The 17,135-nt window shown below is 41.8% G+C and overlaps 1 protein-coding gene across 3 annotated transcripts in view; it reads left to right on the top strand.

The window, feature by feature from the left end:
• Positions 1 to 17,135, top strand: part of IDO2 (indoleamine 2,3-dioxygenase 2) — a 64,245-nt gene that overhangs the window by 35,982 nt on the left and 11,128 nt on the right. The window lies entirely within an intron of this gene.

Genomic DNA, 17,135 nt, shown 5'->3' with positions numbered 1-17,135 from the left:
GTTAATTCCAAGGTAACGTATGGTTTTTGGTGGTATTGTAAATGGGATGGATTCCCTGATTTCTCTTTCTTCGTTCTCGTTATTCGTGTACAGAAATGCAACTGATTTCTGAGCATTGATTTTGTATCCCGCCACGTTACTGAATTGCTGTATAACTTCTAATAGTTTGGGAGTGGCTTCTTTTGGGTTTCCCATATAGAGTATCATGTCGTCTGCGAAGAGAGACATTTTGACTTCTTCTTTGCCGATTTGAATACCTTTGATCCCTTTTTGCTGTCTGATTGCTGTTGCAAGGACTTCTAGTACTATGTTGAATAATAGTGGCGAGAGTGGGCATCCTTGTCTTGTTCCTGATGTTAAGGGAAAGGCTTCCAGCTTTTCCCCATTGAGAATAATATTTGCAGTAGGCTTTTCATAGATGGCTTTTATGAGATTGAGAAATGTACCTGCTATTCCTACACTCTGAAGGGTTTTAATCAGGAAAGGATGCTGTATTTTGTCAAATGCTTTTTTGGCATCGATTGAGAGGATCATATGGTTCTTGAGTCTTTTCTTGTTGATATGATGTATCACGCTGATTGATTTGCGAATATTGAACCACGCTTGCATCCCAGGTATGAATCCCACTTGATCGTGGTGGATAATCCTTTTAATGAACTGTTGGATTCTATTAGCAAGTATCTTGTTGAGGATTTTGGCGTCCATATTCATTAGGGAAATCGGTCTGTAATTCTCCTTTTTGAGGGGGTCTTTGCCTGGTTTGGGGATCAAGGTAATATTGGCCTCATAGAATGAGTTTGGTAGCTTTCCTTCTGTTTCTATTTTTTGAAATAGCTTTAGGAGAATAGGTATTATTTCTTCTTTGAATGTTTGGTAGAATTCCCCAGGAAAACCGTCCGGGCCTGGAGTTTTGTTATTTGGAAGGTTGTTTATCACTGACTCAATTTCTTCATAATTAATTGACCTGTTTAAGAAATCAATTTCTTCCTTTTTCAATCTTGGTAGTTTATAGGTTTCCAGGAAGGATTCCATCTCCTCCAGATTGCTTAGTTTATTGGCATATAGCTGTTGATAAAAATTTCTAATAATCCTTCCAATTTCAATGGTGTTCGTCATGACCTCTCCTTTTTCATTCATAATTTTAATAATCTGGGTCCTTTCTCTTTTCTTTTGGATAAGTCTTGCCAGTGGTCTGTCAATTTTATTGATTCTCTCCAAGAACCAGCTTCTAGTCCTGTTGATCTGCTCTACTGTACTTCTGGTTTCTGCTTGATTGATTTCAGCTTTATTTTGGTCAACTGCTTCCTTGTGCGTGGATTAGGCCTGTCCCTCTGTTGCTGTTCCAGCTTCTTGAGGTGAGAATATAAAAACTGCATTTTAGATTTTTCTATTCTTTTGAGTGAGGCTTGGATGGCTATGTATTTCCCCTTAGGACTGCCTTTGCAGTATCCCATAGGTTTTGGACTGTTGTATTTTCATTCTCATTGGTCTCCATAAATTGTTTAATTTGATTTTTGATTTCCTGGTTTATCGAGTCATTCCTGAGCAGGATGGTTCTTAGTCTCCAAGTGTTTGAGTTTCTTCCAAATTTTTCCTTGTGGTTGAGTTCCAATTTCAGAGCGTTGTGGTCTGAGAATATGCAGGGGATAATTTCAATCTTTTGGTATCGGCTGAGACCTGTTTTGTGTCCCAGAACATGGTCTATTCTTGAAAATGCTCCATGGGCATTAGAATAGAATGAGTATTCTTTGGTTCTGGGGTATAGTGTTCTATATATATCTAAGAGGTCCAACTCGTCGAGTATGGCATTCAAAGCCTTTGATTCTTTGCTTAGTTTTTGCCAGGGTGTTCTGTCTATTTCTGAGAGTGGAGTGTTGAGGTCCCCTACTATTAATGTATTTTTATCTATATGTCTCTTTATTCTGGTTAAGAGTTGGCTTGTGTATCTTGCTGCTCCCCTGTTGGGGGCATATATATTTATAATTGTCATATCCACTTGTTGAATACTTCCTTTAAGAATAATATAGCGCCCTTCTGCATCTCTAACTATAGTCTGTAGTTTAAAATCCAATTTATCTGATATGAGAATTGCTACCCCAGCTTTCTTTTGAGGTCCATTTGCGTGAAAGATGGTACTCCATCCCCTTACTCTCAGTCTGAATGCATCTTTGGGTTCGAAATGAGTCTCTTGTAGACAGCAAATGGATGGGTCATTTCTTTTTATCCAATCTGCAACCATGTGGCGTTAAAGCAAGAATTTAAACCATTAATGTTAAGGCTGAGTACTGAGAGATATGCTTTTAATTCTGCCATGTTGTCAGTAAAGTCTTTGTTTGTATTGGCTGTGACTTTCTGTTTTGTATCACTCTTGGGGCCTTTTTACTTTTATAGAACCCCCCGTAATACCTCCTGTAGGGCTGGTTTCGTGGTTACGAAATTGGCTAGTGACTGTCGATTCTGAAATGTCTTTATTTCTCCATCAATTCTGAATGACAGCCTTGCTGGATAAAGGATCCTTGGCTGCATGTTTTTCTCTGAAAGAGCTTTAAAAATGCTCCCGCAACCCTTTCTCTCATTCCAGGTCTGTGTAGACAGGTCTGACATAATTCTGATGCCTTTGCCTTGGTACGTGAGAAATTTCTTTGCCCTGGCCGCTTTCAATACTGTATCCTTGGATCTCATATTTGCAAATTGCACTATGACGTGACGTGGTGTAGGTCTGTCATGGTTGAGCTTGGGAGGGGTCCTCTCTGCCTCTTGGACACGAATTTTTGTTTCCCTTGCTAGATTAGGGAAGTTTTCAGCTACAATTTGTTCAAATATCTCTTCTAGACCTCTGTTTTTCTCCACCCCCTCGGGGATGCCGATGATTCTAACATTGGATCGTTTCGTTGAGTCAGTAATCTCCCGTAGCCAACATTCGTGGGCGTGGATTTTTTTAAGACCATCTTCTATTTTTATTTTTTCCTCTATTAACCCATCCTCCAATTCACTAACCCTTTCCTCCGCTTCGGTGACCCTGGCCGTCAGAGCCTCTAGTTTTGCCTGCATTTGGCTCATAGAATTTTTAATTTCTGTCAAATTCGCTCTCATTTCCGCCCTTAGGGATTCTATATTCTCAGTAATATTTTCCTGAATACTTTTTTCAAGTCTACTCATTATCTTGACCATTGTTACTCTGAATTCCATTTCTGATAATTTGGTTACATCCATATCCGTTACTTCTGTGGCAGAAGCCACTGACTCACTGTCTTTTCTTTGCTGGGGGGGGGGGGCTTCTCCTTCTTGTCATTTTAAAGAGGGGAGGTTGCGGGGTTGTCCAGAGCCCAAAATTATTGACTGGGTCCCAGGCCGTGCCCCTTGTTTTATAGGGATCTTAGAGATGTGGGCTTCTTCTTTAAAGATTTTATTTATTTACTTATCTGAGAGAGGGAGACAGACAGTCAGCAAGAACGGAACAGAAGCAGGGGAGTGAGAGAGGAAGACGCAGGCTCCCAGCGGAGGAGCCCGATGAGGGACTCCTTTCCGGAACGCTGGGATCACGCCCTAAGCCGGAGACAGGCGCTCAATGACTGCTCCACCCAGGCGCCTCCGGTTGTGGGCTTCTTGATTTTTCAGCCTGCCTTCTGGGGGAGGGGCCTGCCGCGCCGATACTCAGGCAACCCTGTTTGGTTAGAGTCTCCGTGTCCCCTGCGAGGGGGGATGGGGGTGGGCACACTGTGAGCCGGTATTTCCAGGCTTTTGTTCTCTGGCGGCTTTCCCTCGCGGCCGGCTATGCCTCTTCTGAGGGTCAGAGCAGCAGAGGCTGCGTTGTCACAGAACAGAGGGATTGCGGCCCGTTCTCCACTGATGTTCTGGCCACTTTAACTCTATTACTGTTGGTGCTGCTCAGCCCTGCAGCGTCCCGGGATGTGCGCACCAACTCGGCGACCCTGCCCTCACTTCCAGGGCTGGCGCATCTCTGTCCTTTGTGTTTCTAATGCCGCCAGCCACTGGCCGCCCCGCGCGCTCCCGGGTCTCCCGGTCTCAGTCTATGCCCTGTGAGCACACCTCGATTCCGGAGTTTCGTGAGAAGCCTGGTGGCGCGCGCACCTGGTTCAGGGTCTCAGTCTGCTGTTTCTTGGGTGCCGACCGCGAGTCCGCCCACTCCCCCGTGCAGATGGCCCGCCAGCCGCCAGCCGCCCCGCGCGCGCTCCAGGAGTTCCCGGTCTCAGTCTGGATCCTGTGAGCACACCGGGATTCCGGTGTTCCGGGAGATGGCTGGTGGCGCGTTCACGGCTCACCGGTCTCAGTCCGCTCTCTCGCGGGTGCCCTCTGTGAGTCCGCCCGCTCCCCCGTGCAGGTGGCTGCCGCTTCCCGGCGCCCAAACGCGGCGGCTCCCTCCCCCTTCCGTTTATCTTCCGATATCCGTGCACGGTTTACAGCTCCCCTCTTCGTACCTCAATACTCAGCGCTGGAGATGTTCATTTGTAGAGATCAGATGCATCTTCCTGCGTCTCAGGCTGATTCCGTGGTTATTTAGGCTGGTCTGGTACCTATCCAGCTCGACTCAGGGGACCGGCTGAAAAAGGGGTCCCCTACTCCTCCGCCATCTTAACTCCTGGTTTGTGTTTAAATCAGGTTTCTTAATCAGTGAATGGGTGTGAAATGGTGTGTGAACTTCTGCCACTGCCCCCATCTGGTTGGCTCACTTAATTTTGTCTAAGGGATTTTTCTTCCTAATTTGAAAACTTATTTTTGTCTAAAACCAATTGGAAACAAAAGTCTTGCTTTCATTTTTATTTATCTTAAATTGAAACTTTAAAGTGGGGTGTAATCAGGACACTCTTAGATTTGTTGAAAGTGTTTTTGACATTTGTACAAAAGAATTTGTGATAAAGTTAGCATATCCAGGTGCTCCCCAAAGAATCACATGACAACTAAGTTTTGTTTGTAACTGATCCATTTTCATGCATTAATAATCAGCAGGAAAGACTGTCTGGATGTTGGGGCCGCTCTGTGCTTTGGGTCTGTAACCTGTAAAAACTGAATTCAGTACCCTAGATTTATGGGTAGCTGTTAGGACTTCTTTGATGAAAGTTATTCCCCTTCCCAGCCTACCGGTATTTCTGTTAATGACTTCTGGAGCTTGAGCTCCCTGTGCTGTCTGAAGAAGGTATTACAGTCAGAACCACGTACTGGTGATAAAAACCTCTGCTAGCAATAACAGCTGTCCTTAACCTTTGAAAAAATAAAATAAAAAATAAAACCAATTGGAAAATAATTAGCACAGAATTCTTACTAAATACCATGGGATAATACGACCACGTTCCTATTTCTAAAGTTTTCTCTCGTGGATTAGTTACCCACGGTAATCTGGGGATACCCTGGTCACCTGAGCCACCGTATTTGATCTTAAATCCAAATTTATTATGTCAGTGCATCAAATCTAGAAGCATGCCCACACAAAACCAGTTCTTCAAATATTGAAGAGTCCCATAAGTCTTCACAGATGTTTTCAGGCATACAAGGAAGAGTATACATTGCATGTCATACATCAAAAATATCCAGAAATCTACAATGATTGTTATTGTTTCATATGGTTAAGATTCACTCAGATTTGCTTGCATATTTATAACTTTTTTTTCCCCCCTTCACTCCATTACACACATTTCTTTGCCACTAGAATTACCTCAGTGAGGGCCTGCTGCTGGTAAATTCTCTGGTCTGCAAATTGCCCTGTGTCACTCCCATTCCTGAAGAATATTTTTGCTAGCAGCTGTATTCTTTTACATGTTGAATAGATAACTACATCTTTCGGTTTCCACTGTCACTCTAGAGACGTTAGATGTCAGTCCATTACTTGTTTGGGGGCAACCTCCCTTTTCGCTGTCTGCTTGTGAGTTTCTCTTTATGGGTCTCTCTTTCCCGTTGTTCATTTATTACGGGTGGGATTCCTTACACTTCTTTAATTGATACGATGCGTCGTTCTGGAAAGTCCTCACCTATTAGGTCCTCGCAGATCTCATGGCTGGTTGTCCTGTTTTCTAGGATCTATGCTTGCTTCTTTTTCCTTTTATTTATTTTTTTCCTAGGTATTGCTCATTGTCCTTGACAATGTTTGTAGGCAGTCTTTTGGAACTGGGATAAAGAAATATTTGTATTCAGTTCTTCCTGGTTCTTGGAGATATTAAAATTCTGGACCATCTTGGATCAAGTTCAGCAAGTGAGGGCCCATGTACCAATTAGGCAATTAAACTTGGGCTGAAAATGTGCAAAAAAAAAAAAGTTACAACTTTGCAGGGACAATTATGTTTTTGTTTTTGTCTTCCTCTTTTGCTCAATGCCAGGGTAGCCCGATTTTGTCTCCTAGGGCAAGCAGTGTTGGGGTGGGAGCTCCGATGCACAGTGCTGTTGAGATATAGGCAGTTGGGACACCCGGATTAATATGAGCAGGGTATCCTGTAAAATGCCTCACCATGCCTGGAACCAGGGTCCTACTCATGGCACGTACCATACAGAGAAGCCACCAAAACCAAGCCCAGGTGTACCTGGATTGGCAAATGCCTTCAGGAAAAAGTGGTTTTGCCACTCTAAATTTCTGCCTCCCTTTCTGGGGTTCCCACTTTCCCTTAAAATTTTGCTTGGCGCTTTCTTGCTGTTTCTTCAGCTCCTTGATGCCTTTAAGATGTTTGCATCTCTTATCCATCTTTTTGGATTATTTGTAGTGGAAAGATAGGTCCAGGTGAAGTAGCACTCCATTACCCCTATTGGAAGTCTCCTTCTGGAGTATCCAGAGCATTCCTTCCTTTCTCTCTGTTTGCATCACTTGCTGTGGACCCGGCTCTCCTCATTACTTGCAGGACCCTGCAGGGACCTTCCACATCCTGTCTTTCATCTGCCCTTTACCTCGTCTCATTCATTCTCTGCACAGAAGCTGGAAGTGCAGGCTGCATCTCTCTGACTCCTGAAACTCCTCAGTTTGTCTCCTGCATGGTGCAGGAAGGTAGCCTCCAGCCACATGTGGCTACCGAACACTTGAACTGTGACCAGCATGACTGGGAAACTAATTGTATTTAATTGTGTTTAATTTTAAACAATTGAAATTGACATTTAAAAACGGAATCAATGTAGGGTAGTTTTTTGTTAAACACAGCTTCATCACTGAAAGGTCATATTTCACTTAATTGTTGAAAATTAAGCATCCAGGTTGAAATGCAGTGTAAAATAATTTTTTAAATAATTTTATTTATTTATCTATTTGAGAGAGAGAGCAGGGGGAGGAGCAGAGGGAGAGGAACAAGCAGACTCTGCACTGAGCAGGGAGCCTGATGCGGGGCTCAGTCTCACAACCCTGAGATCATGACCTGAGGTGAAATCAAGAGTCATTGACTTAACCGACTGAGCCATCCAGGTGCCCCACGTGTAAAGTAAATTTTAAGTCTGTAAGCATATACAGAAGATTTCAAAAACTTATTACAAAAAATGCATTCATAATTTCTATATTGATTATGTTTTGAAATAAAAATATTTTGGATATTGTGGGTTAACTAAAATATAGTATTGGTATTAATTTTGCTAACTTTTTTTTTCCTTTTGAAATATGACTACTAGAAAATTTTAAATTACATATGCCTGTCACATTACATTCCTATCGCAGTCACTGCCTTATCCATTATTCTGAGAAGGCCAAAATCCTTAATCCATTCTGCAAGACTCAGCATGATCTGACCCCAGAATATTTTAATTTCAATTTATCTTTATTTGACCCCATGTTTCCCTTCACTTGTTCTTTCTGATACTAGCTTTTAGTTCCTGGAAAGCACTTTTGTCACGAGCACGCTATGAAGGCACACACTCGCGTTGTGTCTTTCCACAATGGCAGGTTTATTCAGTCCTAAAGCGAAGTTAAATCACAGTTATAAAGCAGGTTCAGGATTCCAAACTCAGTGACAGTTCCCCATGTGATTAAACTTGGCTTCTTACACAGCACGCAGAACAGGAGAGAAGACAAACCACACAACACACAAGGTAACAGAAGGGTGCAGGAAGTGAAGAAACCAAACTCGGAGTTGGTCTGTGGGTGTGTGGTTGAGATAAGGCCTGGATCTGGTGGGTCTGGTGGGTCAGCTCTTGGCAGTTACTGCTTCTGATGTTCAAGAGCTGACAGCTCTCGGTTCTGTTTGGAGATCACGGGGATCAATCGGGCAGAGCGTTCGGCAGCGGTTGCCTTTTCTAAGTGGTCAGATGAAGAGAGTGTGACAGTTTGCTGCCAAAATCCTTCCCTTTTTAAAAGGATTTGATCAGTTTTGGGTCTCTGCAGACCTCTCGGTTCTGCATGTTATCAGGTCTGGGGTGTTGCCTGATGTGGGTCCTGGCGATATCTCCTAGCTGCAGTACCTTAACTGCTCGCGTCATTGCTTGACATTAGCCCCTTCTTGACATGAGAGACTCCATTTTGTTCTCTACAACTTTCTTCAACTTCAAGGCTTGTTTATGCACTGTTCCTTCTGCTTCATTCATTCTTTCCTATTCACCCTCTGCCTGGTTCACTCTTACTTTCATAAACTTCAGATTTAAGCCCTGGGGACATCCAGGCACAAATAGCTGCTTACTCCCTGCCAACAATGCTACCAAGTCTGGGAAAAGGGGAAGGGCTAGAGCCATCCCAGCAACAGAAGAGACAAACAAGGGGCGCCTGTGTGGCGCAGTCGTTAAGCGTCTGCCTTCGGCCCAGGGCGTGATCCTGGCGATCTGGGATCGAGCCCCACATCAGGCTCCTCCACTATGAGCATGCTTCTTCCTCTCCCACTCCCCCTGCTTGTGTTCCTTCTCTCTCTGGCTATCTCTCTCTGTCAAATAAATAAATAAAAGCTTTAAAAAAAAAAAAAAAAGGCCTGAGCTGAAATCAAAAGTTGGAGACTTAACTGACTGAGCCACTCAGGTGATCCAAGGCAAGACTTTAAAAAAAAAAAAAAAAAAGAAGAAGAAGAAAAAGAGACAAACGAGATATCAAGGAAAAGGATGAAGGATTGGCAGAGTGTAGGTATGTTCAGAGACAGAAGGAGGTGTCCAGGAAGTATATATGATTTCAAAGCTGGTTAAAAAAAAAAATCACAATGCCTCTGGCAAAGACCTGTCACTTGGAAAATTGAATCAAGCTCTGCTTGATGGGCTGGTTGGTTTTCAGAGTAAATAGGGACACAGAGGAAGGCTGATGAACTTGCTTTGAGGTTTGTCATGCTTAAGGTGATGACAAGACATCCAGTGGAAATACGTGGCTTTGACCGTTGGAATTACATGAAAAAGTTACGGTTTGGTGGCTGTGAACGTCAGATGTACGGTTCAGTTACGCATCTGCAATGCTTTATTGTAGGTGTCAGAGCACTTGCTGTGTTACTTCCCAGTGGGACCAGATGGATGTTACTAAAGTAATGTGAGAACACTGCCGTACTTCGGCGTCTGTGGTTTTACAGCACTGATCCAAAGCAAGGATTTTCTGGTTTTGCTTTGCATAAAGACTACTTCTCAGTATAAAATCTAAATCCCTACCCCTGAAAACTTTGAAAGCAAGTCTCCTTAAACAAAAACATAGTGCTTATGACACAAAATTATCATCAGTGTAAATGAATGAAAGCAGACATTATCTTTCTCTAGAGTCACTTGGATTTAAAAGAGAAGGATGCTTGACCCACATGCTCTGTGTTTTGCTGGACACAACCACAGAAACACTGGAAGATGCCTGGCCAGGCACTGAATGGACCTGCAGTCGGCCATCCAGGCAGACGCTGTAGTCCTTGGTGGCTTTTTCCCACTCTACCAGGAAGCCACGTGGAAGGAAAAGGAGGAGGCGTAACTCAGGTGTGTCCTTAGATCCTCTGTGTCATTGGCTTTTAGGAAGCATCCTCCTCAGCCAGAACGGGCACGTATTAGACCCGGAAGCCAGAGTGCTTACGTGGTTCTCCTACCTTACCAGCCCCATGTTAATAGAACAGGAAGTTTTCTACTTGGTATTTTCTGAACAGTGTTCACAGTCTGTTGCCAAAATATATTTCCTAGTAGTCTGTTCTTTTTTATCATTTTTATCTCCCTTAAAATTCTCATTTTGTTCATGTGTTGTTCTCTTGATTTCATTGAATTGCCTTTCTGTATTTTCTTTTTTTTTCCATTTTTAAAAAATTTAAATTCCGTTAATTAACATATAATGTGTTATTGGTTTCAGGGGTACAGGTCTGTGATTCATCAGTCTTATATAACAGTCGGTGCTCATTACAACACCTATCCTCCACAATATGCATCACCCAGTTACCCCATCCCTCCACCCCCTTCCCTCCAGCAACCCTCAGTTTTCTTTCTGTGTTTTCTTATAGTTCACCTAGCTTCCTTAAAACAGATATTTTTAATTAATTTTATCAGGCAAATCCCAGGTCTGCATTTCTTTTGGGTCAATTACTGGAAAGTTATTTTGTTCCTTTGGTGGTATCATGTTTCCTTGATTTTTTTTTTATGTTCCATGAAGCTTTGCATTGCTGCAAGAGGTATTTGAAGAAGTATTCGCCTCCTCCAGGATTTTCTGACTGGTTTCAAGAGAGAAAGACCTTCCATCAGCCCTGGGAGTGATTCCAAGGCTTTCTCAGACCTTCTATGGATACACCTGCTCCATACTTCTTGCTCCCTCTTGTGGCAGAAGTTGTAATTGTGTGTGCCTTCTCTAGATCCTGCAATGCCAGGCCCGGTGCTTGCTGACTGCCTTCCATTTGCGTTCCCTAGGACAGTGTTCAAGGCTCCAGTTTGTGTGCTTTCTCCCAATCCCACAGAAATCAGCCAGTTTGCTGCATGAGCTCACTAATCTTCAGCAAAGGCTCACTGTTTCTGCCTTCAGGAGTGCACACAAGGAACTGGGTGAGACCCCCGAGCACCAGGGGGTGGGGTGATCTGCCCGTGAAGCATTCGCAGCAGCTCCTGGGAGGGTTTCTGAATGGAATCTGTGAGGTGATCAGTATGATTTGCATCCCTTTAATGCCCCCCAACAGCCCTATGTGGCATTCTCCTACCTCTTCCCTGCACCCAGTCTCCCCAGGTGTGCAACACATCTCAGTGTTCTGGATGGGGCGACAAAGAAGTGGGTCTGCTTGGCAGCATTCCCATGCAGCTGGGGAAGCCAGGCACTCACTCATATGCTCTTATTTTCCCTCATGGGAAGAATCACGGCCCTAGAAGGTCTCTCTTAGCACCAAGCTCTGCTGCCTTGTGGACAAGGTGGTGTGAGCAAAGTGAAACGTTCTTACCCTCTTCAGTGCGTCCATTTCTGGATCCTTGTGCTCAGCGGTGTGCTGGAACATCTCCACTGAATTCCCAGACTTTCACAAAGGCTCTCTTGTCTATGTGTGATTGTCTAAACCAGTGTTCTCTGTGTGGAAGACAGTGGAGACCTTTTACTCCACCATGATGCTGACGTCACTCCTGCATTCTCTGATTTGAGTTAACTCTCTTCTGTGTACGTGTGTGCATGCACGTGCTGGTTGGTGCTTGCCACTCATGTCCCTCTTTTGTGAATGTATGTGTTTCCTAATATTTTTAATGGCCTTTTCTTTTTGTAAGTTTTTTTGTACATCTTGGCGGTCGGCTCTTTGTTAGTTATATGTGTTGCAAATATTGTGGTTTGTCTTACAACTTTTGAAAGCAGAAACTTTTGATTTAAATATAGTCAAGGTATCTGTCATTTCTTTTGCAGAAGTCTATGTTTTAGGAGGTCTTGCCTAAGATATTGTTTCATAATCATAGGTCATAAGTATATTTTCCTGCATTTTCTTCTCAAATTGTTGTCCTTCACATTTTAGTCCTTAATTCACATAATTATTATCTATATGTAACATGACATAAGAAATAAATTCAGTTTCCTTTGTTTGAATAATGCCTGGTCTGCAATATTGGCACTGTCTTCTATCAGATTTTCTGAAATGACTGGCTCTGTTTCCAGGTTCCCTAGTCTTTTTCATTGTCTGTCTTTCCCATCAGGAATATCATTTGTCTTAAGAACTATAGTTTCATAGTATTTCTCCTTTTCATCTCTCCCCTCTTTTCCAGGGGTGACTGTACTATTTTTGATCCTTTGCCTTTCACATAAACTGCTAGAATCAGCTTTTCAAATTGCATTGAAAAAAATCTCTGTTAAAAATTTTGCTCAACATTGCATTAAATCCGTACATTAATTTGGAGAAAAATGACGTGCTTCTGATATTATGTCCAGTCTTTCTGTCTTATGATTGAGGGAGTGGAGAGTCAGAGAATAGCACAGAAATACAAACTAAGGTTGTTGGATAAGCCCCTCCCAACAACCTTCATATTGCTGGCTGCCAGCTAAAATTTATCCAGATAGAGAACTCTTTTTTAGATACATTTTTTCTTTTTGATATTGATACTGAGTTTTCTTATCCATCAACATAGATTTCTTCTTTAATTTCTTGAATTTTCTTTAATTTCAATCAAAATAAGAGACTTAGATATCTTCCTTTTTTTACAGATACCTTATATTTTTGTTTCTAGTGAATATGGTATCTTTTGATTTAAACTAACTTGTATTTGTTGCTGGTTTATAAAATAAAATTGATATTTGACTATTAACCTTGAACCTAGTACCTTGAAAAACACTCTTATTAATTCTAATAATTATTTGCACATTATTTGTTTCCTATGTTAAAATCATGTTATTTGAGAATCATGTTTTGTTCTTTCATTTATAATACTTATAACTTTTATTTCTTTAAATATTTTTTTTTCATACTCTTCTGGCCCATGTTGAATGGAAGTGCTGATCCTTGGTTTGTTCCACATTTTAAAACACTTATTTTTAATCTTTAAATATCAAGTACAAAATGTACAATAGGCTTTCTGTGAATTTCTTCTATCAGTTCAAAAATGTTCTTCCTATGCTTAATTAGCTCATTTTTCTGTTGGTTATAATCATAAATGGATTTTTTATATCTATTGACAATTTTTTACATTAAAATATCTATTGACTAATCATTTTACTTTTGTGGGTAAAATATTACATTATTGCTGGTCATTGTTGCTTCAGCAAAAATTTGTATGTAATACTTAGCATTTTTGTGGGAACAGAGCACCAGATGGGAAAGATGTAGAAACAGGGCCCAAATAAAAGTCCAGCACATGGGACATTGTCACAGAAAAGCAGAGAGAATGTGAGATCACTCAGGAGCACTGGGAAACCCTGAGGCTAAGGGAAGATGTGAGTGACCTGAGCCCATGGGGTTTCAGAGAACATAGGGATGATGGTAGAGAATAGGTATGATGGTACAGAGATGATATTATTTGGGTCTCATAAAAAAGATGTTTTGGGGGCGTTTTGTTTTCTTTGTTTTAAGATTTTATTTATTTATTTGACACAGAGAGAGAGAGAGAGAGAGAGAGAGCACAAGCAGGGGCAGTGGGAGAGGGAGAAGCAGACTCCCCCATTGAGCAGGGAGCCAGATGCGGGGCTCGATCCCAGGACCCTGGACCCTGGGACCATGACTTGAGGGGAAGGCAGATGCTTAACTGACTGAGCCACCCAGGTGCCCCTGTTTTGGTTTTTTTTTTTTTTCCTCAAAGATAAACAAGGAAACACAGACAGGAATCCACATTAAAGAAACGTGCCAGGTCACAGAGGGGCCCCATTATGCGAAGAAGAGGGAATAATCTTCGAAAGTTAATGAGAAGAGATATAGTACAAATGTGAGGACATGCTTCTTTATTTTATTTTATTTTTTTACTTTAAATATCTAATCATTTTATTTGTCAATTACACCTCAATAAATCTGGGGAAAAAGAGAGAAAAAAACCCTTAACCTCCCTATATTAGAATTGTCAGTTTCTGTAAATGGCTTTTCATTGGACTGAGATCTTTTTTTTTTTTTTTTAAAGATTTTTTATTTATTTATTTGACAGAGATAGAGACAGCCAGTGAGAGAGGGAACACAAGCAGGGGGAGTGGGAGAGGAAGAAGCAGGCTCATAGAGGAGGAGCCTGATGTGGGGCTCGAACCCGGAACGCCGGGATCACGCCCTGAGCCGAAGGCAGATGCTTTAACCGCTGTGCCACCCAGGCGCCCCTGGACTGAGATCTTTTAACCACATTTTTCAATCCAGTCTCATGTTTGGAGGGAAACTTTGTTTCCTTCTCTTCATGTGTCTATGCAGTGAGACCTCCTCTAGATGATGTTCTGGCCTCCTTCACCCTAGTCTCTCTAATAGGTTGGTGTTAGTCTACACCAGCCATGCTCAGTTCTTCTCCTGTCTCATTCTTTTTTCTTCATGATCCGTGTGTTAGATGAGAGAATATGTATGGTCTTCTCCCTACTGTGCAGTAGCAGGGGCCTGGCCCTTTGGTCTGTGGTTTCCTAGAGCTGCCTGTTGCATTGAGGGTGTATTCAAAAACTCACTTGGCTGACCTCAGACACAATCTCCAGATAACTTTATGGATATTATAAAACATTTTATCTCCATCTGTTGGAACTCTATGTCCATAGCAGTTGGTTCTAAACACAGGTGGGGAAAAAGGAGAATTGTTCATCTCCTAAAATTCCTAATAAATGAATCTCAATGCAATTCTAGAGCTATAAGTGAAAAAAAAAAGTCAGGCTAGGAAGGCATAAGCAGCTTAAAGCAGAACATCTGCTAGAAAACAATAAGGCAGTCTGGATGTCATACCAACAAACTCCTCCTCAATAAGAAGACAATGAACAATAACAATACCTTTGTTATTAAGTTATACTCCTGTCCCCTTATCTTCCCCTCTTTTTTTTATAATAATTTTTATTGTGTTATGTTAGTCACCATCCCTAGTTTTTGATGTAATGGTCCATGATTCATTACTCGCGTATAACACCCAGTGGTCCACGCATACGTGCCCTCCTTAATACCCATCACCAGCCTATCCCAGTCCCCCACCCTCCTCCCCTCTGAAGCCCTCCGTTTGTTTCCCAGAGTCCATAGTCTCTCATGGTTCATTCCCCCTTCTCTTTACCCCCCCTTCATTCTTCCCTTTCTTCTCCTACCGATCTTCCTATTTCTTATGTTCCATAAATGAGTGAAACCATATGATAATTGTGTTTCTCTGCTTGACTTATTTCACTTAGCATTATCTCCTCCAGTCCCATCCATGTTGCTGCAAATGTTGTGAAATTGTTCTTTTTGATGGCTGAGTAATATTCCATTGTATATATGGACCACATCTTCTTAATCCAGTCATCTGTTGAAGGGCATCTCGGCTCCTTCCACAATTTAGCTATTGCAGACAATGCTGCTATGAACATTGGGGTGCATATGGCCCTTCTCTTCACTACGTCTGTATCTTCAGGGTAAATACCCAGTAGCGCAATTGCTGGATCATAGGGTAGCTCAATTTTTAACTTTTTAAGGGACCTCCACACTGTTTTCCAGAGTGGCTGTACCACCTTGCATTCCCACGAACAATGTAAGAGGGATCCCCTTTCTCCACATCCTCTCCAACATTTGCTGTTTCCTGCCTTGTCAATTTTTGCCATTCTAACTGGCATAAGGTGGTATCTCAATGGGGTTTTGATTTGAATTTCCCTGATGGCTAATGATGCTGAACATTTTGTCATGTGTCTGTTAGCCATTTGTATGTCTTCACTGGAAAAGTGTCTTCATATCTTCTGCCCATTTTTTTTATTTGATTATTTGTTTCTCATGTATTGAGTTTGAGAAGTTCTTTGTAGATCTTGGATACCAGTCTTTTATCTGTAGTGTCATTTGCAAATATATTCTCCCATTCCGTGGGCTGCCTCTTTGTTTTTTTGACTGTTTCCTTGGCTGTGCAGAAGCTTTTTATCTTGATAGAGTCCCACAACTTCATTTTTTTCTTTTGTTTCTCTTGCCTTTGGAGATGTGTCATGAAAAAAGTTGCTGTGGCTGATGTCAAAGAGGTTGCAGCCTATGTTCTCCTCTAGGATTTTGATGGATTCCTGTCTCACATCAAGGTCTTTCGTCCATTTGGAGTTTTTCTTTGTGTAAGGTGTGAGAGAGTGGTCAAGTTTTATCCTTTTGCATGTAGCTGTCCAATTTTCCCAGCACCATTTATTGAAGAGACTGTCTTTTTCCACTGGATGTTTTTTCCTGCTTTGTCAAAGATTAGTTGCCCAAAGAGCTGAGGGTCCATTTCTGGGTTCTCTATTCTGTTCCATTGGTCTATGTGTCTGTTTTTGTGCCAGTACCCTGCTGTCTTTGTGATCACAGCTTTATAGAATAGCTTGAAATCCGGCAACGTGATGCCCCCAGCTTTGTTTTTCCTTTTCAACAATTCCTTAGTGATTCAGGGCCTTTTCTGGTTCCACACAAATTTAAGGGATGTTTGTTCCAGTTCTTTGAAAAATGTCATTGGTATTTTGATCGGGATGGCTTTGAAAGTGTAGATTGCTCTGGGTAGCATAGACATTTTAACTATGTTTATTCTTCCGATCCATGAGCATGGAATATTTTTCCATCTTTTTTGTGTCTTCTTCAATGTCTTTCAAGAGTGATTTGTAGTTTCTAGAATATAGATCCTTTATGTCTCTGGTTAAGTTAATTCCAAGATAACGTATGATTTTTGGTGCTATTGTAAATGGAATGGATTCCCTAATTTCTCTTTCTTCGGTCTCATTGTTCGTGTATAGAAATGCAACTGATTTCTGAGCATTGATTTTGTATCCCGCCACATTACTGAATTGCTCTACAAGTTCTAGAAGTTTGGGGGTGGAGTCTTTTGGGTTTTCCATATAGAGTAATATGTCACCTGCGAAGAGAGACAGTTTGACTTCTTCTTTACCTTTTTGTTAGGACATGCTTCTTTAAATGCAAATTAATAAACTAGTGGAATCAGTTATCCCCAAGCACCGGTTTAGAGCCAAAACTAGCTGCACAGACTAAGGAATGCAGCTCTATGAACATATACCAGACCTGGTGTGGCAACCCCTGGGCAAGACACTCTCCCTTCCGGCCCTAGTTTCCTGTACAAAACATTGCTTGAGCATTGATGACTTTAGTTTTCATCTCTTGTGAAAGCCTTGAGAGAGGTGACTCTTTTTCTCTGCTTTTCTTCTTTCTACTTCCTACATTCTCTCAAATATCATGTCTGTTTAAAATATGAATTTTTTA

The sequence above is a fragment of the Ursus arctos genome, unplaced genomic scaffold (genome assembly GCF_023065955.2).
Source record: "Ursus arctos isolate Adak ecotype North America unplaced genomic scaffold, UrsArc2.0 scaffold_27, whole genome shotgun sequence".
Classification (NCBI taxonomy): Eukaryota; Metazoa; Chordata; class Mammalia; order Carnivora; family Ursidae; genus Ursus; species Ursus arctos.
The sequence above is the reverse complement of the archived record's forward strand: the minus strand, read 5'-3'. Positions and strand labels throughout refer to the sequence as shown.